General features: G+C 39.3%; 1 protein-coding gene across 2 annotated transcripts in view; it reads left to right on the forward strand.

The window, feature by feature from the left end:
- CPA6 (carboxypeptidase A6) overlaps positions 1–22,577 on the forward strand; it is a 311,803-nt gene that overhangs the window by 254,237 nt on the left and 34,989 nt on the right. The gene's annotated exons all lie outside the window — the stretch shown is intronic.

Below are 22,577 nucleotides of genomic sequence, written 5' to 3' on the forward strand. Positions count from 1 at the left end.
TATGGCTCTAAAATAAGACAAATGTAGTCTGATTCTACCATTACTAGCTGAGTGATCTGGGCAATTTTATTTAATCTATGAAATCATAATGCCAACCACCTTGTGGGGTTCTTAGAGGGACTAAAGAAATTTATATATGTGAAATGTCTAATTTAGTTCCTAGCTCCAAACTGGGATCTAAGTATCAGTAACCCATTCCTCGTTCCCTGACCTCCAAAACAGGGTCAGTTCTCCTCTAAGCCTCACATCAATTGGTGAAACAACCTCTTATCTTCATGGGAATGTTGTGATGATGAGCAATAATGTATACTTAAAAGCACTTGCATTTATGAAGGGGGGGAAAAGCATTGTATAAATACTATGATGTGGTGTTATAGATGGCTATTTCTATTTAGAAATTGTTTTCTCCAACCTATACTAAGACAACAAGTATGTTAACTCCTGAAATCCACTAATTTAAAGAAAACTTTTCACTTTCCCTTCTCTCTGATGGGGCCATTTTCCGTACTCATAACCACAGGGATGTTTCGCCTGTAAGCGGAGACTCTCATCCACATATGTGTCATATGCATGCCTACAGGCATCTGCATGAGTGCCCTGGATGGGTAATTGAGCTGAGTAACTCTAGCAGCAGCCAGTTCTGCCTGTGTAAACTTAGACTCCTGTTTATATCAGGTTGCAAGTAAGGTCTTGCTTCCCTTTGTTGTTCTTCCTTTACCCACCTTGCTTCCTTCATACACTTGCCTTCTTTGGTTTTTCAGTTTCAGCTGCAGCCCCAACTAGAATTCCTTTGATTCTTCCCAGTTTTGAATCATTCTGATTTTTGCTGTGAGCCAACACTCAAGATATACAAGGGATTATGTCAAATGCAGTTGCAAAATGATCTTGATAGACTGTTGGGAGTGATAGGGAAGTGCGGGCAGCCTGGCTGGTACTGTGTCAGCTGCAAGGTCTCCAGAGTGGGTTCAGCTGATCCGATAGGCAGGCAGCCAAGTGTGACCTGCCTCCCTCCCAGGGTCAGGTCCATCCCCCCGCAGCTATGTGCTACATGAAGGGGACAGGGAACTACAATGTAGGAATCACTCTGAGGTCAGGAATATTGAGGTAAGTATGAAATTCCCTGAAGTGAACCTCCAAATAAACATCCATAGCATAAATGACATAGAAATGCCCAGACCATTGAAAATACTGTAGGGTCAGCATGGAAGTGACAAAAACAGCTGTTTCTCTCTCTTAAGTCAGTGATTCTTGAAATTAAAGAGCAGAACATGAAACTGCTTTTTACCGTGAAGAATGTGTGGATCCCCATGTGATAGTGGTTATGCTTTAGTGTGTGCATGTGGAATAGTGCAGCATGCACGTAGAGACAGGCATACTTTTTGAATACTTCATAGCTCTCCTGAGGGTGTTTCACCCATAAGATGAATATCACTCTTCTGAAAGTCCCCCAGAGGGACTCGACAAGTCAGAGTAGTGGTAGGAACCAGGAATAAATGCATAAATTTAATTCATTCATTTGCCAAAGTTAATCGAGCACATTCTCTCTGTGAAGCACTGTGCTTTTTCTTTCCTCTGTGCACTCTTTTTAAAATACGCCGTAAGCACTGATTTTCCAAATTGGAACAAATCCAGGAGAAAGGTAAAGGGTTTGAATAATATCCATACTTAATCTTTAACTTCTGAATAATTCAAGTGTTGCCTAAATACAAATTACTATTTAGAAAAGCCTATGGAACATAAGACAGTTTCACAAATCATGTATCTACTAAGAGACTTGTATTCAAAACATAGAAAGAATTCTCTCAACTCACAATAAAAACACAAGTAACCCAATTTAAAAGTGCATAAATGATTTGAACAGATACTCTCCAAAGAAGATATATAAAAGGGAATAAGCACATGAAAATATGCTCACCATCATTAGCCAACAGAGAAATGTACATCAAAACCACAATAGGAATAGGTGCCACTTCACACCCACTAAGATGGCTGTAATAAAAAGACAATAACGTGTTTGTGAGAGTGTAAAAAAACTGGGACATTCATACTTGCTGGTGAGAATGTAAAATGGTGCAGCCACTTTGGAAAACAGTTTGGCATTTCCCTAAAAAGTTAAACATATGACCCAGCAACTCCACTCTTAGATATATATACCCAAGAGAAATGAAAACATTTGCCCACATGATGACTTGTACATGAATGTTCATAGCAGCAGCATTCATAATAGCCAAAAATTGGAAACAACCCAAATGTCTATCAACCGATGAACAGATAAAATGTGGTATATTTATAGAATGGAATATTATTTGGGCATAAAATGAATGAAGTATTGATACATTCTGCAACATAGATGATACTTAAAAATATTATGCTAAGTGAAAAAAGTCACAAAAGAGCAAATTAAATGTCCAGAACGGGCAAATCTATATAGAGCGTAGATTAGTGGTTGCCACCGGCTGAGGAGAGGGGAAAATTAGGGAGTGACTGCTAAGGGGAAAGGGGTTTCTTTTGGAGGTGATGGAAACATTCTAGAATGAGATGTGACAATTGTGAGTATCCTGAAAGTCATTGAATTATACATTTTAAAAGGGTAGATTTCATAATATGTGAATTATAGCTGATTATAAAACAAAGCTATTATAAAAATGTTTTTGTTTCTATTTAGGAGCAAGTTAGGCACTTATTGAAACATAGTAACTCTTTTAGAACACTCAGTTACCTAATATTATAAATTAGATGTAATATGGAGAAAACTATATGATTTTTTTTAGCAGCCGAACCACATGTTCCCCTCTCTATATATGCCCTTCTCTGACCACTACCCTCCCACTCTATCCAAAAAAAAACAGTGGAGCAGGGGGCAGTTCTGCTTGGGGAATCATTTGGGTAGATCATCTGGGGTGAAGAGAGAAACCATTACAAATTGGTGGTTTTCAGCCAATCCCTATGAAATAAACAGTAGATGGCCACTGGCCTGCTTTCTAAAACGATGAGTTCCTCCAGCTGAGTGGCTTTTGTTTGGAGAGAGCTATACTAGCTAAGGACCTAAACTGAATTGTTCTGAAAACATAGAGAATTTCAGAGCCTAAATTTGGGGCAAGGAGAGCAATAAAAAGAGGTAATGTTGCTAGACTGTATGGAAAGAGACTTTAGTACTCAAAAATGCCTATAGAGGATTGCAATTAAATTTTGCCGTGAAGTATGCAAATTCTCCAGCATTTCACAACCACCACCACAGGTGATATTCAGTACAACCTACTTCACCAAGTGTAGAGTCAAGGGAAAACTCTCTTCGCCCTCTGAAGGTTCGCTGAAAATCAGCTGACAAAAGGCAGATTCATAGGATGAAAGGCATACAAATTTTATTTTAACATGCATAGCATGAGAGAATCACAGAAGGATGATTACCCAATAATCCAACGGGGTACAGATGTTTATAAACCCTTCTTTAAAGGGGTAGGGAGAAATGTGGCAGTTTGAGGCATGGTGAAATATTTTTAGGGGAATTCAATGGGCTTGTAGAACATACAGCAGACAATAGTTGATGACAAATGCTTGTCCAGGTGTGTTGACAAACCTCAGTCTCTTCCTGCAATATGAGTTAAATTAATGAAAACTCAGAGAAAGGACTACAGGTAACTGTTTTCTTCTTTGGCGGGTCTGGACTTGTGCTAGATAAGGAAATATCAGCATAAAGCTTCTTCCAGGATCTGCTGTTCTTCAAGGGCCATTAATTGAAAATAATTAGCATGCCAGGGTGCTATATTGGAGATGTCAATTTCTTTCTTTCTTTTCTTTTCTTTTAGACAGAGTCTTACTCTGTCGCCCAGTCTGGAGTGCAGTGACGTGATCTCAGCTTACTGCAACCTCCGCCTCCCAGATTCAAGCGATTGTCCTGACTCAGCCTCCTAAACTGGGATTACAGGCACCCGCCACCACACCTGGCTAATTTTTGTATTTTTAGTAGAGATGTGGTTTCACCACGTTGGCCAGGCTGGTCTCAAACTCCTGACCTCAAGTGATCCACCTGCCTCAGCCTCCCAAAGTGCTGGGATTACAAGTGTAAGCCACCACACCCAGGCAGGGGTGTCAATTTCTAAGCCCCAACATAAGGATTTGTGGTATTGGATCTGTCCTCTGGGTAAGGAATGATCAGAAAAACCCAAAGTGTTTTTACTTTTCTTAGTACAACACTTCTGACACCAGATGTTTGAGGTTTTCTTGCTAAACCCCAAGCAGCTCTGCAGTGGACGCCAGCTGGGTGTCTTATAATTCAATTCAGTTCTGACACTCTCTACTTAAAGGGAGTGTCTGATTCCTCAGGTTAAAGGCTCAGTCCCACAAGACTGCCCCCAACCTCAAATACCAGTCACAAATGTCAGCTTGCGACCTGTACTTCTGACTGACTGGTTATAAATCAGGGTTCCCAAGACCCCCTCTTTCAGTTCGATCTGCTACAATGATTCATAGAAACACTTTATATATGTTAGTCAGTTTATTATAAAGGATACAGATAAACAGCCAGATGAAAGAGATGTATAGAGCAAGGTATGTGGGAAGGGCATGAAAGCTCCATGCCCTTTCCATGGGCACCACCCTCCATGAACCTCCATGTGTCCAGCTATCCAGAGCTCTCTGAATCCAATTCTTTTGGGTTTTTACAGAGGCTTGATCATGTGGACATGCTTGATTAAATCACCGGCCATTAGTGATTGGCTCAACCTTAAGCCTTCCCAAGAGGTTGGGGAGGTGGCACTGAAAGTCCCAACCCTCTCATGGCTTGGTCTTTCAGCGACCTGTCCCCGTTCTGAAGCTGCCTAGGGACCCCCAGCCACAAGTCATCCTATTAGCATACAAAGATACTCATCACTCCAGAGTCTAAAGATTTTAGGAGCTGTATGTGTTCCAGGAAACAGGATGAAGACCAAATACATATTTCACAATATCACCCTGGGGATGTGATGAAGTGCTGAGTCTGGCTTCAAGGTAAGCTGAGGGAGAGAACTAATCCACATCAAATTTCAGAGGCATGGGACAGCAAGTATGCACTGCCTTAGAAGAGTTAATTTCTGTCACTGGAGATTAGTAGACAAGCTCTGATCCAGATAACTTCTGGCTGAGAATGACATGTTGATGGGGATTAAACATCAACTAACTGGTCAGACTAGGCCCTTAAGATTCCTGCCACCTCTGTTAGCGATGACTCTAACATACATTAATCCACTTTTGTATCCAAACAAATGTATTGAGCCCCTTCTATATTGCAAAGTGCTAGAAATTATATAAGACAGTCTCGAAAGATTTAATGAGTTCACATCCTACTCCTAAGAAATTATTTGGGATCCTGGAGAAATACAAAGTGAAGAGATCTGTTGGCTTATCGTATTCTTTGCTTAACAACCAATTTAATATGAAAAGATATAAATCATCTAATATCTATCAAAGTTGGTAGAAAATTTTAAAACTAGAAGATCAATGAGCTAAACCGTAATGCTTAGTTATGCTTTTTATAAAGGAAGCTAAGGACCTAGAATCCTGGATATTTAAAAATTTAGGTCATAAGGATTTGCACAGCATTGTTGATACATGGCTGGCATTTCTTAAGGACTCATTATGTGCCAAGTAAGTGCTAAATGCCCAACATGAACTTCTCATTGGTAGACGCTATTATTATCCCTATTTGGCTGATGAAACGAAGAGAGAAGTTATGGAGCTTGCTCAAGATTATGAATTGAGCTCAAATGAAAAGTCAAATCTGACTGACTTTAGTGTCTGTTTCTAACCGTAGTCTGACTCCTTAGGGATCAAGTTGCTGTGAATGATTTCTGTTTACTCATTTGGTCGAAGAGTTAAACAATGTGAAACTGCAGAGGAGTAGTTTAGGTATCAGAATAACAATATGAATGAAACTGTTTTATCCGAAATGAAATGGATTTAAAAAAAAAAAAAATGAGAGATTGGGAATGTATGGTGTAAGAGGGAAGCAGAGGAAGATCCCCCAGGCACTATTTCTGATCTTGGACCACCACACACCATGCAAATAGTTTGAATTTACAAACCCATGAGATGTCAGGCATATGGTTATGAATTCTCCAGGAAGACTTTTTTCTTTCCCAGCCAGAGTTTGGCATCTTCCCATGAAGGCCGATTTTTTGTAGCCCACATTTTCATGGAAAGTGTCCTACTTTGGGGCAGGCACGGTGGCTCACACCTGTAATCCCAGCACTTTGGGAGGCCAAGTTGGGTGGATCACTTGAGGCCAGGAGTTCGAGACCAGCCTGGCCAACATGGTGAAACCCCATATCTACTAAATGTATGAACATTAGCCAGGTGTGGTGGCACATGTCTATAATCCCAGCTACTTGGGAGGCTGAGGCACAGGAATGGCTTGAACAGTTGCAGTGAGCCGAGATAACACCACTGCACTCCAACCTGGGCAACAGAGCAGGACTCTGTATTTAAAAAAAAAAAAAAAGAAGAAGAAGATGAAGAAAGAAAGAAAGTGTCCTACTCTGAGACTCCCAGGTGTATGTCTGGGTCTTGCTCCCTTTTCCTGCATACTGAGAACCCAAATGCTGATCCCCTGCCTCCACCACTTGTGGCCACTGAAACAAGTCCCAGGTCAGAGACCAGCAAACACCCCAAGCATGCCTGCAGCTTTTGCTTCGGCTTCAGCCATTATTCCAGCTCCCTCTTCACACTTGTACCCTCGGGAACATTTTTGAGAACTTTGCCATGTATTTACGTTGTTTTATTGATCCTTTAGATGTGTTTGTAGCAGGAGCTTTTATCACAGTATCTGCCACAATTCTGTCATATTGCTGGAAAACCCAGCTATCATTTTAGACATTAACACAATTAGAATTAGGGCTGGCCTGACTTCTTGATGATGGTTTTAGGGCCTTTTATCCTCATCATAGTGTATCTAAAACAATCTTATCTGCACTTGGTTCTCCAGAACTTACCAATGCCAGACAACTTACTTTCTTCTTTGCTGCCTCCTACAAGTAACAGTGTCCACAATAGTATCACAGTTTCCAAATAAAAGTGTGTAGCCTGAAGGTATTTCTTATTTTAAATGTTGTCTTTCAAATCCTGTATAACAGTCCTTTTGATACTTAAGAAGAGCTAACAGTGAATGCTGAAACTTAGGAAGAACTGGTTTTTGGGGATTTTTTGCTTTTCTTTTTGAGATAGGATCTAGCTCTGTTGCCCAGGTTGGAGTGCAGTGGTGTAATCCTGGCTCACTGCAGCCTCTACTAAAAGCCTCAACATCTTGGGTTCAATCAATCCTTCCACCTCAGCCTTCTGAGAGTAGCTGGAATTACCAGTGTGAGCCACCACACCTGGCTAATTTATTTTTTATTTTTCATAGAGGAAAATTTCTCACTATATTGCCCAGGCTGGTCTCAAGTTCCTGCGCTTAAACAATCTTTCCAACTCAGCCTCCCAAAGTGCTGGAATTACCGATGTGAGCCACCATGTCCAGCCAGAAGAACTGGTTCTTAATGATCTTTCTGATTTTGTTATTTTAGGTGTTTTCCTTTCAGTTTCTCTAAGAATGAAGTCAGTAGTGTACATTATGGGTATGGGCACTCTCCATCCATTCCAAACTCTTTCTAAGTGCCTACCTGTACTGCTGAGGCCAAAAAGATAAAAGCTGCAGCCAGCCGTGGTGGCTCACGTCTGTAATCCCAGCACTTTGGGAGGCCGAGATGGGCAGATCACGAGGTCAGGAATTTGAGACCAGCCTGGCCAATATGGTGAAACCCCATCTCTACTAAAAATACAAAAAATTAGCCGGGCGTGGTGGCCCACACCTGTAGTCCCAGCTACTCAGGAGGCTGAGGCAGGAGAATTGCTTGAACCCAGGAGGTGGAGGTTGTAGTAAGCCAAGATCACACCACTGCACTCAAGCCTGGGCAACAGAGCAAGACTCCATCTCAAAAAAAAAAAAAAATTAAAATTAAAATTAAAATAAATAAAAGCTGCATTTCTAGAACTCCTTAAGTTAGGGATCTGGGTGTGACTTAGGTTCTACCTCTTTGGTGTGCTCACCTCGGCTTAAAGCATGGAAGAAAGATGGAAGTTGCTTTTCTGTGCCTTCCATGGTCCTACTGTCTGCTACCATTATGGAAGTGTGTGGTTCATCCAAAGCAGCTCACCTTCTTGGCTCTCCCCGAATGTGCTGCTTCCTCATCTTGGAAGAGACAGTAGCCTTCTTGGTCAAGTCTTCCAAGAAGGCTCTGAAAAATGTTTTATACTTTTTTTTTTTTTTAATATCCTCTGCTAACAGTCATGGTGGCTCAAGCGTGTAATCCCAGCACTTTGGGAGGCCTAGGCAGGCAGATCACTTGAGTCCGGGAATTCGAGACCAGTTGGGCAACAATAGTGAAACCCCATCTCGACAAAAAAAAATACAAAAATTAGCCAGGCATGGTGGCACGTGCCTGTAATCCCAGTTACTCGGAGGATGAGGCAAAAGGATTGCCTGAGCCTGGGAGGTGGAGGTTGCAGTCAGCCAAGATCAAACCACTATACTCCAGCAGGGGTGACAGAGTGAGACCTTGTCTCAAAAAATAAAAGTAAAAATAAAATCCCCTCTGCTTAAAACTAGCCATAGTGGATTCTGTGCCCTTTCATGAAACTCTGACCAGTACAGAGTCTTTTATAAACATTTCATTTCCTACTTTGTATCTATTACTTTGACCAAGAATTCTTTCATAAGCTTTGTCTAACATTCAGCTCAATTTTTCTTTTTCCTTGTATTCATTACTGCTACTATCTTACCTTTTCATATTTCATTGCCATCTACCATGCTAATTTGTCCTTTTAAAACAATGTATCTACTAGAAATATTAATAAGCTATTATCTCCCTCCTTAGCACTACTCAACTAAGGAATATATTAATCCCTTTCAGCACTCCTGTCTCATCAACCTTAAACATATTTTTGCTAACTTCATTCTTTCTAGGATAGAAGATCACAGGCTAACTGGAAATCTTTTGTTTCTAAGATTTAAAGAAAATACGAAAAGCTTTCCTTTTCTTCTCTTCCTATTCAAACCTATTTTCCAGCTAGTACACTGCTAAAAAGAGCTATTCTATCTTTTGTGAAGTTGCTCTTAAGTTGTTCTTTTCCTGATCTAAAACACTGATTATATGCAAAAATCATTTCCTCTCCTTGTTTTATATTTCATGATCCTTAGGCAGAACATGCCCAAAAGCTTTTTAAAATGAATTTTTTGTAACAACAGATTATAAATAATTCTTGGGACTCATTTTGTGTGTAGACACAGTACACTATATTGTTGTTTTATATCTCTGATTATTCTTGTGGGTAAATATGTAAGAATTTGCATTTGAAGGACAATATCTAGTTATTTATAACATCTATTGCAACATCATGAATAAATATATTTACTGAAGTTTTTGATAATGACATTACAAACAATGTTTAAAAACCTTTTACAGGCCAGGTGCAATGGTTCATGCCTGTACTCCCAGCATTTGGGGAGGCCAAGGCAAGCGGATCACTTGAGCTCAGGAGTTTGAGACCAGCCTGGGCAACATGACAAAACCCTGTCTGTACCAAAAAAAATACAAAAATTAGTTGGGCATGGTGACGTGTGCCTGTAGTCCCAGCTACTAGGAAGGCTGAGGTGGTTAGGATCGCTTGAGCCTGGGAGGCAGAGGTTGCAGTGAGCCCAGACTGTGCCACTGCACTCCAGCCTGGGTGACAGAGCCAGACTCTGTCTCAATAAAATAAAATAAAATAAAAATATTTTACAAATAACTTAGTTTTGAAAGTCAATGAGTGAGCAGCACATAAAAATGCTATTTTTGAAGTGAGACATGGGGGAGGTGGCAGAATCACTCCCTTGGCTCTTGGGACACTAAGCTACTGATTTTTTATTTGGTACTGATTATTAAGTCCAGTAATTTTATTGTCCCTGTTTCAGCAGGTAACGCTCCCATGCTGCTCAATCTTTAGGAGGCCTCCAGTCTGTCCGTCAGCATATGAGTAAGGTTTTCAAAAAACCTTTACCTACTAATTCCTTTTCCACTATACTGGCCGCTTTTCAGTGTTTTTGCATTTCTGATTTCACTGATAACAAACTATATCTCTCTGATAATTTTCCTCCAGCTGTACCATTTGCATTTGAGAAGTCATGCTGTTTTTTATTTTCATAAATTTCATGCCTATAGAACTGCTTTGATTTTTGGGGTCCTTGTTACCATTTTATCGTTTCATAAGCATTATAGCATTATATTCCTCCTGGGTCACTAATGTTATTAAATATTTTCCTTATTTTCAGATTCCCAATTCCCTTTCAATTTATATTCTTGTTTTTAATCCAAACTCCTTATGATGTAACTTTTCTGTTATTAAAACCATCTCTTCTGAATGCTATTCTCAAACACAGATGTAAGTAAATGATGATATTCTTTTTATCTACCACCTTTTATAATTGTTTGAAAAGCTGAGGTATGCTGAATAATGACAAGAGACAGAAGGGCAGTCACCTTGTCTTTATTCTGTCTTCCAGAAGAGCATTTCCCAAGCTCCACAAAACTCTAGTGAACAATAGAACACAGAAGGTGCCAAAAAACAAAACAAAACAAACAAAAAAACCAACACTAATGTTAGGAGTGTTTTTAATATATAAGAAAAAAGGATTTCTTTTTACAATAAAAAAATACCAAATACATATTATATAGTTGTCACCTCAGAGGTTATCAGATGCATCCTTGAATTTAGTCATTCATGTATTTAACTAGCTGAGTATTGGGAAAACAGCAATGAAGAAAACAAAGAAAGTCAAGTTGTTACACATGCCAGACAGTGTAGGGTGGGAGTTGGTGAGCTATTTTAGGTGGCCTAGGGAAGCCCACTCTGATGATACTTGGGAGGGGAGGAGGTCTAGGGACAGGACAGTGCACATGGAAGGAACAGTCATGTAAAGGTCCGCGATGGGAGCATCTTTGGTGGGTTTCAGGGAGAGCCAGGAGGGTGTCCGGCTAGAGCTGAGGGAGGAAGAGAGAGAGGAGTAGAAGAGGCAGACGTGGTCAGAGGCAAGATAATGGAGGTTCTGTGTCCAAGGAAGGACTTTGGATTTTACTCTGCATGAGATGGGAGAGCACTGGAGAGTTTTGAACCGAGGAACAACATGACCTTACTTTTTAAGAGACTCCTTCTGGCTATTGCATACCAAATGGATCATCAAGGGCAGATATTTGGATTCTAATTAAACCTTCCCATTTGAATGCACTGCTTTCAAAATATAATAAAAGCCTAATCTACGAATATTATTATCTGCACCTTTAGAGAATCATGACATATAGCACATTGAATTATACATATAAATATACCTTTATTATGTGAAGAATTGTTATTTTAAAAGATACCAAAATGGAGATAAGCAACCATGTGAAAAAAAGTATTTGCAGCAAATACAGCAGAGAATGTTTTATCGTTTTTATATAAACACTTCAGAATCAAACATTACATAAAAATAATTTTAACAGTCCACACAAAATATGAAGAAAATCTCCAAGACTCTGGTAGATTAAAGAACTTTAAAAAGCATAGAGTCTCAATTCATGAAAATAAACAAACATGAGAAAATGAGCAGCCTCCTCGTAATCAAAAATATATTAAAATAAAACAGTGTAACATTTATCTATTAGGTTATTGCCCAAAATGTTTGATGTGATCATCTAAGCTGGACGCTGTGAGTGGGATGGCATGTATCTCTTGGGGCATGAGAAAGCAGCTTGGTGAGGCACATCAGAAACACGATCCAAGGCCGCGTGTGGCTCACACCTGTAATCCCAGCACTTCAGGAGGTTGAGGCGGGTGGATCACTTGAGGTCAGGAGTTTGAGACCAGCCTGACCAATATGGGGAATCCCTGAATCTACTAAAAATACAAAAATTAGCCAGGCATGGTGGTGCATGCCTGTAATCCCAGATACTTGGGAGACTGAGGTGGGAGAATTGCTTGAAACCAGGGTGGGTGGAGGTTGCAGTAAGCCAAGATCATGCTCCAGCCTGGCTGACAGAGTGAGACTCTGCCTCAAAAAAAAAAAAAAAAAAAAAAAAAAAAAAGGGAAACATGATCCATTCCTCCATTTATTCAAAAATATGGAATGAATGCCTTCTGTCTGCCACATTGTGAACTAGGTACTTGGGAAGCAGAGACAGATGCCACAGATTCCATGTCTTCATGAGGCTTCAAATCACTGAAGTTAGAATGAGTGAAGGGAAGGGGGAAAAAAAGAGAGAGGGAGTGGAGAAGGGAAAAGAGACAAACAGAACCAATTGGATGTATAGAGAGAGACAGTGTTGTTAAGGCGTTGGTTCACACAATTACAGAGGTTGGCAAGTCCAAAATCTACAGGGTAGGCCAGCAGGCTGGAAACCCAGGGATGTACCCACGTTGCAGTTCAAATCTGAAGGTAGAATTCACTCTTGCTAAGTAGAAGAGCAGGAGCAGGAGGGTTGGGGGTGGGCATTCTTTTTTTTTTTTTTTTTTTTTTTTTTTTTTTTTTGAGACAGTCTCACTCTGTCACCCAGGCTGGAGTACAGTGGCACAATCTCACCTCACTGCAACCTCTGCCTCCTGGGTTCAAGCGCCTCTCCTGCCTTAGCCTCTCGAGTAGCTGGGATTACAGGCATGCACCGCCACGCCCAACTAATTTTCATATTTTTAGTACAGATGGGGTTTCACCATGTTAACCAGGCTGTTCTTGAACTCCTGACCTCAGGTGATCTCCCTGCCTCAGCTGCTCACAGTGCTGGGATTACAGGCGTGAGCAACCGTGCCCAGCCTCTTTTTGTTCAATTCAGGCCTTTAACTGATTGGATGAGGCCCACCCAGTTTATGGAGGGTAATCTGCCTTACCCAAAGCCCCCTGATTTAAATGTTAATCTCATCCATAAATACCCTCACAAAACATTAAGAGTAACATTTGACCAAATATTATATGGGTGCTGTGGCCTAGCCAAATTGACACATAAAGTTAACCATCACACATACTATAACAGAAATAGATATATATAAATACGTACAAATATATTCACACTTGGTTAAGTCAGAAAAGTCTTCATAGGGGACAGAAGGGCAGATTTGAATATTAAGAATGTATTTGATACCATGGTAGACTAAACGGTGGGGCAGAAGGTAAATAAAGGATGCAGGGTCAAGAGGGCATTCTAGGTAAGGGGCACAGGTGAAGACCTGAGGAAAATATGTGGCATGTCAACAGGATGGAACATGGTGAGGACAGCAAGAGGCCCTGTATGGCTCTGATGAAGGATAACAGGAAGCAGTAGTGAGAAGTGAGGACCCAGAGATACACTACATGCTGAGGTTCCATGCCATGCTGAGCTATGAAGATTTTATTCTAGAAGCCATGTTATTCAAACTGGTATGTTTGCAAGTGGGGTTACGTCACAGAGAAAGTCATAAAAGGTTATTGCCCACTTATAGGACACATGAATTTCTTTTTCTTTTCCTTTTTTTTTTTTTTTTTTTTTTTTTTTTTTTTTGAGACAGAGTCTCGCTCTTGTTGCCCAGGCTACAGTGCAATGACATGCTCTCGGCTCACTGCAACCTCCACCTCCCAGGTTCAAGCGATTCTCCTGCCTCAGCCTCCCAAGTAGCTGGGATTACAGGCCCCTGCCACCACACCCAGTCGTATTTTTTAGTATTTTTAGAGACAGGGTTTCACCATGTTGGCCAGGCTGGTCTTGAACTCCTGACCTCAGGTGATCTGCCCGCTTCGGTCTCCCAAAGTGCTGGGATTACAGGCGTGAGCCACCGCACCCAGCCAGGGAGCATCAATTTCACTGAAAGATTTTGGAAGCAGAATTATTTTATATGGAGATAAACCCAAACATATAATCAGATAAACCTTACAGTTCACGTTGATTTTTAAGATAAAACAAGGATTTCAAAGGAGTTCTTAACTAACAGTCTATGTTGGCACTGCCTGTTAAGGGGTATTTTAGTGGAAATGTTTGACAAACACAAAATAATTGGGAGCCCTTAGAGACTGCTTTTTGGGGTTGTTTGTTTGAAACAGCATCTTGCTCTGTCGCCAAGGCTGGAGTGCAGTGGCGTGATCTCAGCTCCACTGTAACCTACACCTTCTGGGTTCAAGTGATTCTCCTGCCTCAGCCTCCCAGCTAACTGGGATTACAGGAGCATGCCACCACACCAGGCCAATTTTTTTTTTTTTTTTTTTTTTTTTTTTTTTTTTTTTGAGAAGGAGTTTCGTTCTTGTCACCCAGGCTTAATTTTTGTATTTTTAATAGAGATGGGTTTTCACCATGTTGGCCAGTCTGGTCTCGAATTCTTGACCTCAAGTGATTTGCCCGCCTCGGCCTCCAAAAGTCCTGGGATTACAGACATGAACCACCATGCCTGGTCACCCTTACAGATTTTAAAGCTGGAAGAAAACAACTGATCCCTGAGTATCACTTGAGTGACAGTGTCAACCGAAGGACTGGTTAGGAAACTACAGCAGGACCATAAACCATGATGCAATAAAGCAGATGAAGAGAAACCGTGCTCACAAGGAATGTGGAAGCAGCACTTATTAAGACACCAGCAAGACAGAGAAGCAGAGGGAAAGGGAGGTATCCAGGATGACTCTGTTCTTGGTTAGAGTACCTGGTGGATAGAGGCACTACTTACCAAGATTTGGCAGCTAGTAGGAGGTTAGAATCTGGTGAAAAACATGAGTCCGATTGTGAGTAGTGGATTTGAGGTGCTTGTGGGAATGGAGGGGAAGATAGACAATGGTAATTATATATAGATCTGGAGTATTATAAAAGGTCTAGCCTAAACAGATAGACTTGTGGGTCGTCAACACAAAGGGAGTGATTGAAGCTTTGCAGGCAGATTGGATTGCCCAGGTACACATGAGTAGTGAACAGAGAAGAGACTCGAGGCAGAACCTTGAGCCTGTTTGTACCCCTTGTTCTAAATTTTCTGTTTTGAAAATACATTATAAGGAAACAGAAAAAGATGCTGACCATAATGTCATTTATAATAAGAAGAGTGACCCAAATGTTGAACAAGGCAATGTTCAAATAAATTAATATATATTCAGCTGGTAAAGTTTTAGGAAGCCACAAAAATTAACAAGAAGTTTATTTTAAAATAATAAAAGAATGTATATTATTGAGCCTAATGCTGGCAATGTAATTATTTTTTCACTGGTTTTAATTCTATAAAATACATAATGATGAATCTATATGTATATGTGACAGATATGTGTATATGATACATACACATTACATAGAAACATAGGGAGTGAAAAGACTGAGGAAAAATATACTAAAATGCCAGAATTGGAGGCCTAGTGTTGTTTTTCCTTCTTTCAAATGTTTTCTCAACCACACAGTCACATGGAAATTAACCAACTTGTTCTTGAATGATTTTTGGGTAAACAACAAAATTAACACAGAAATCATAAAATTCTTTAAAATAAATGAAGACAGGAAGAGAACATACAAAATCTCTGGGATGCAGCAAAAGCAGTGTTAAGAGGACAGTTTATAGTGCTAAATGCATACCTTAAAAAGTTAGCCCAAATTAATGATCTAACATAACACCTATAGCAACTAGAAAAACAAGATAAAACTAACTTCAAAGCTAGCAGACGAAATTTAAAATATAAAATCAGAGCAGAACTGAATGAAATTGAGACCCAAAAATTCATACAAACAACAAACAAAACCAAAAAATGGATTCCTTGATAGGATAAACCAGATCGATAGACTGCTAGCTAGATTAACAAAGAAAAAAAGATGATCCAAATAAGTACAATCAGAAACAACAGAAGTGATATTACAAGTGATCTCACAGAAATACAAAAGGTCCTCAGAGACTGTAATGAGCACCTCTATGCACACAAACTAGGAAATCTAGAGAAAGTGGATAAATTCCTAGAAATACACAATCTCCCAAGATTGAATCAGTAAGAAATTGAAACCCTGAACAGACCAATATGGAATTCCAAACTTGAAGCAGTAATTAAAAACCTACCAACCAAAAAAAAAAAAAAGCCTCAGACCAGATGAATCCATAGCTAAATTCTACCAGAAGAAGAGCTGGTACCAACTCTACTGAAACTTTTCCAAAAAATTGAGGAGGTAGGATTCCTCCCTAACTTACTCTATGAAGCCAGCATCACCCTGATATCAAATTCTGGCAGAGACACAATGAAAAAGAAAACTACAGGCCAATATCCCTGATGAACATAGATGCAAAAATCCTTAACAAAATACTAGCAAACAAAACCCAACAGCACATTAAAAAGTTAATTCATCATCATCAAGTAGGCTTCATTCATGGGATGCAAGTTTTGTTCAACATATACAAATCAATAAATGTGATTCACCACATAAACAGAATTAAAACCATATGTGTATCTTAATAAACATAGGAAAAGCTTTTAATAAAATCCAGCATCCCCTTATGATAAAAATCCTCCAGAAACTAGCCATCTATGACAAACCCAGGGCCAACATCATACTGAATGGGAAAAACTAGGGCACTCCCCTTGTGAACTGGAACAAGACAGGAATGCCCATCTCACCACTCCTATTCAACATAGTACTGGAAGTGCTAGCCAGAGCAAGCAAGCGAGAGAAAGAAATAAAAGGCATCCAAATAGAAAAAGAAGTTAAACTAGCTCTCTTTGCAAATAATGTGATTCTATACCTAGAAAACTCTAAAGACTCTACCAAAATCATCCTGGAACTGATAAACGACTTCAGTTAAGTTTCAAGATAAAAAATTGATGCACAAAGCACTGCTAAAAGAAATATTACATGACACAAAAAAATGGAAAAACATTCCATGCTCATGGATTAGAAAACTTAATATTAAAATGGCCATACTGCCCAAAGCAGTTTACAGATTCCATACTATTCCTATCAAACTACCAACATCATTTTTCACAGAATTAGAAAAAAACTATTCTAAAATTCATATGGAACCCAAAAGGAGCCTGAATAGCCACAGCAATTCTAAGCAAAAAGAACAAAGCTGGCACCTTCACATTACCTGACTTCAAACTATACTATGAGACTACAGTAACCAAAACAGTATGGTACTGGTACAAAAACAGATGTATCAACCAATGGAACAAAATAGAGAACCCAGAATAAAGCCACACACCTACAGCCATCTGATCTTCAACTAAGTCGACAGAAATAAGCAATGGGGATAGGACTCCCTATTCAATAAATGGTGCTAAGGTAGCTGACTAGCCATATGCAGAAGAACAAAACTGGACCTCTATCTGTCACCACATACAAAAATTAAGTTGGATTAAGTGTTTAAATGTAAGACCTCAAACTTTAAAAATTCTAGAAGAAAACCTAGGAAACACCATTCTGGACATGGGCTGTGGGATAGAATTTGTGACTAAGTCCTCAAAAGCAATTGCAACGAAAACAAAAATTGACAAGTGGGACCTGATTAAAGAACTTCTGCACAGCAAAAGAAACTGTCAATACAGTAAACAGACAATCTACAAAGTGGGAGAAAATATTCACAAACTATGTATCTGACAAAGGTCTAATATCTAGAATCTATAGAACTTAAACAACTCGACAAGCAAAAACCAAATAACCTCATTTAAAAATGGGCAAAAGACATGAACAGATATTTCTACATTTCTCAAAAAATATATAAACAGCCAACAAACATGTGAAAAAATGCTCCACATCACTAATCATCAGAGTAATGCAAATCAAAACTACAACGAGATAAGATCTCACACCAATCAAAATGGCTATTAAAAAATAATAAAAATAACATGCTGGCAAGGCTGCAGTGTAAAAGGAATGCTAATACACTGCTGGTGGGAATGTAAATTAGTTCAGCCACTGTGGAAAGCAGTTTTGTAATTTCTCAAAGAACTTAGAACTAGCATTTGACCCAGCAATCCCATTATTGGATATAGATCCAAAAGAAAACAAGTTGTTTTACCAAAAAGACACATGCACTCGCATGTTCATTGAAGCACTATTCACAATAACAAAGTTAAGGAATCAACCTAGATGCCCATCAACAGTGAACTGGATTTTAAAAATGTGGTACATATATACCATGAAATATTATGCAGCCATTAAAAAGAATGAAATCAAGTCCTTTGCAGCAACATGGATTAGGTTGGAGGCCATTATCCTAAGCAAATTAATGCAGGAACAGAAACCCAAGTACCATATGTTCTCACTTATAAGTGGGAGCTAAATATTAGGTACTCAGAGACGTAAAGATTGCAACAATAGAAATTGAAACAACTAGAGGTGGGAGGGAAGGAGAGGGACAAGAGTTGAAAAACTAACTGTTGGGTCATTTGCTCAGTATGTGGGCGACGGTATCATTCATACTCCAAACCTTAGAATGATGCAACATAGGTAGCAAACCTGCACATATATCTCCAAATTTAAAATAAAAGTTGGAGAAAAAAAGTTTTCTAAACTTCTAAACTTAGTTTTAGGATTCTTCTCTTTTTTTTTTTTTTTTTTTTTTTTTTTCAAGAAAGTTTCACTCTGTCACCCAGGCTGGAGTGCTGTGGTGCAATCTCGGCTCACTGCAACCTCTGCCTCCTGGGTTCAAGAAATCCTCCTGCCTCAGCCTCCCAAGCAGCTAGGATTACAAGCGTGTGCCACCACACCTGGCTAATGTTTTTATTTTTAGTGGAGACGGGGTTTCACCATGTTGGCCAGGCTGGTCTCGAACTCCTGACCTCAAGTGATCCACCTACCTCGACCTCCAAAGTGCTGGGATTACAGCCATAAGCCACGGTGCCCAGCCAGAATTCTTCTTTAAAGAACATATTTGCCTTTAATAGTATGTTTTCTGCATTTATTTTTCCCATACAACCTACAAGTGGTTAGCCAAATAACCAATTAAGCTGAATAATTCTTAAAAGACGCATATATTAAAATGAATTCCAGAGATAAATATAATTTAAATGTAAAATCTTGTTACCACTATGAGACTTTAAGTTAGGTCATTCGACTATACCTCTCCAAGAATTTATCAAAAGTCAATAGAGCCACAGGAGTCATTCTACAAATATTTATTGAGCACCATCTATATGCAGGCACTCTGCTTGAATGCTACTCTGGAATGTTTCTTCAGTCAGTACTGAGATCTTCACTGTATTTTTCTCTACCTATCTATATGCAAATGATACTTAAAAACACCTTTTCTTACAAGCTAACTTGGATGTATTGATACTCTTACAATTTTCTGATACAGCACAGCTCTATATGTTTGTTAAAAGAGAAAGAGACAAGAGAATTGGAAGGATGTGGGAAAACAGGCAATATTACACATTGCTTTTGAGTGTGAATGGGTCTTTGGCAATGTCCATCCAAAACAAAATACTTGTGCCTTTTGAATAATTGAGTGATTCTTTTAGGAATATATCCTACTACTATACTCACATATGTGGGAAATAATATAAGTACAAGGATATTCATTGCAGTCCTCTGCATAATAGCAAGAGATTAGAAGCATTCCAAATGCTCAACAGAGGACTAGTTAAGTAAATTAGGCTCCAATTATATAGTAAAATACTGTATTTAGCCAGAATGAGACTGGCTAAATATATTTTATGCACTGACATGGAAATTCTCCAGGATTGCATAGACACACACAGTTGAACAAAGCAAGGTAAGATCAATAGATGTAAAAAAATACTGCTGCTTGTATAGAAAAGATTTTTTTTCACAGATGGATATAATAAAACTGGCTTTTTGCTTAAAAACACAGACTATCCCTGGATTTATACCCAAAAAAGCGGTGAACGTGGTTGCTTCTGGGGAAAAAAAATAGATGGCTAGACAGATGAAGGCGAAAGCAATCTGTGTGGCATACCATGGTCCATTGGAAAGTAAAAATAATCAGTGTGAGACAGAGTCTTGCTCTGTCGCCCAGGCTGGAGCGCAGTGGCCATTGGCTGCAGCTCCGCCTCCCGGGTTTTCATTCCTCCTGCCTCCAGCCTCCCGAGTAACTACAGGCGCCCGCCACCTCGCCCGGCTAGTTTTTTGTATTTTTTTAGTAGAGACGGGGTTTCACTGTGTAGCCAGGAAATCTCCTGAATCCGCCCGTCTCGGTCAAAGTGTGTTCTTTTCAGTGTTCTTTTAAAAAAAAAAAAAAAACCTGAAAATTTTAACTAAAGCCTCTAGAATGCACTACCACTATTCAAAACACTTCTCCTTGCATATTAGCTTTTGTTATTCAGCTTAATTTGTTTTTGTTAGTAAAACAGGGAGGAGGCAAAAAGAGGCCTCATGGGCCTATAAAGAAATCGTATTATGCTCCCTCCACCACCATTCCTCATGCCTCGGCTCACTACCCCCACCAAATGGGAAAGGGGTGGGGAAGAGCAAAATAGAGTTCCCACTGAGTTATATTTAATCTAGTCTAATCAACACCAAGTCACTGCTTCCTGTGCCTGTGGCCTCTCCCATCTTCTCTCCTGGTACTTCCCTAGAGGTGCTGACTGTGAAATAGATTGAGAGAAAGTGAACAGTTTTACACTGATTCAAAACATTTCACAAAAATATATTATTTTATTATATACATAAATAGAACAAGCATATCAGCAAAAACAATTTCTTTAGTGTGATGTATTTTATTAGAATGCAATAAATTTGTTTTATTATACTGGCATCTATTTAAAATGAGGTTTTGGCATGTCATTCTAGCCCGCATAATTCTGAGAGAAAGATTCCAGAATGGCCTTCCAGCAAATTCCACAATTGAGAAATAAGCTAGCACTAATTCATCTCATCCACTACTCCTAGATTGGGAATGTAGGTTGGTGACAACCAAAGACAAAGTAATAATATGATTCAAAACTATTGATTCCCTTTCCTTATTATTCATTCATGTTTGCTGGTATCTCTACCTTTATTTGCACATGTATCACGTTATGCCATAATGGTAGAAAACAGCATGATTGTTCAGGCTTTTATGCAATCTCTTGCCTTTTATTATAACCTTATATTATAATAACTGAGCTTCAAATGTAAAACACAAATGGAATTTTTATGTGATAGACTAAGAGGGACCTTGCTGTGGGGCAGATTGATTCACTCAGTAAACATCTATTGAGCCCCTGCTATGAGCAAAGCACAATGCTGGGCCAGTATGAATAATACTCGGTTCTTGTTCTTAGGAATAGTCTAGTGAGGTTGACAAGCCAGCTGCGTTTCAAAGCTGAGTATTAATAAAAGCCGAGAAATAGAGACACCCAGGTCACACTCCCAGAGGAAGGAGACATTCTGACTGGGTGAGAGTGGGAAAGCTGCAGACAAGTGCCTTTTTTTCCCCCAAGACTTTATTTCTTTAGAGCAGTTTCTGGTTCACAGTAAAATTAAAAGGAAGATATGGAGATTTTCCATGTACCTACTGCCCCTACACATGCATAGCCTCCCCCATTGTCAACTACCCCCACCAGGATGGTATATTTATTACAATGGATAAAAACCTATATTGACACATCATTACCCAAAGTTCATAGTTCACATTGGAATTCATGCGTGCAATAAATACTTGGGAATTGGAATGTATTACATTGGAATGTTGGAATGCATAGTTTACATTGGAATTCATTCTATGGGTTTGGTCAAATGGATAATGACATGTATCCCTCACTATAGTATCTTACAGAGTATCTTCATCGCCCTAAAAACCTTCTGTACTCTGCCTACTCACCCCTCCCTCCACCAACCCCATGACAACCATGAATCCTTTTACTTCCCCGATGGTTTTACCTTTTCCAGAATGTCATCTAGTTGGAACCACAGTAGGTAACCTTTTCGGATTGGCTTCTTTCGCTTAGTAACACATGTTTATGTTTCTTCTATGTCTTTTTATTGCTCGATAGCTCATTCCTTTTCAGTGCTGAATAATACCCCATTCCCTGCATGTACCACAGTTCATTCATCTGTTCATCTACTAAAGGACATCTTGGTTGCTTCCAAATTTTGTCAATTATAAAGAAAGCTGTCGGCTGGGTGTGGTGGCACACACCTATAATCCCAGCACTTTAGGAGGCCAAAGCAGGCAAATCGCTTGAGCCCAGGAGTTTGAGACCAGCCTGGGCAACATGGCGAAACCCCATCTCTACCAAAAGTACAAAAATTAAACCCAGTCTCATAACTGGGTCTCAAAATAAATAAATAGATAAAAATTTTAAAATAAAATAATTTTTTTAAAAAAGGAAAGCTGTTGTAAACATCCATGTGCATGCTTGTGTGGGTATAAGTTTTCAGCTCCTTTAAATAAATTGCAAGGAGCATAATTGCTGGATCATATGGCAAGAGTATGTTTAGTTTTGTATAAAATTGCCAAACTCTCTTTCAAAGTGGCTGCACAATTTCGTATTACCACAGTCAATGAATGAAAGTTCCTGTTGCTCCACATCTTCACCACCATTTGCTGTTGTCAGTGTTCTGGATTTTGACCCCTCAAATTGGTGTGTAGTGGCATTTCATTGTTGTTTTAATTGGAATTTCCCTGATGACATATGA

The sequence above is a fragment of the Macaca thibetana genome, chromosome 8 (assembly GCF_024542745.1).
Source record: "Macaca thibetana thibetana isolate TM-01 chromosome 8, ASM2454274v1, whole genome shotgun sequence".
In the NCBI taxonomy this organism is placed as follows: Eukaryota; Metazoa; Chordata; class Mammalia; order Primates; family Cercopithecidae; genus Macaca; species Macaca thibetana.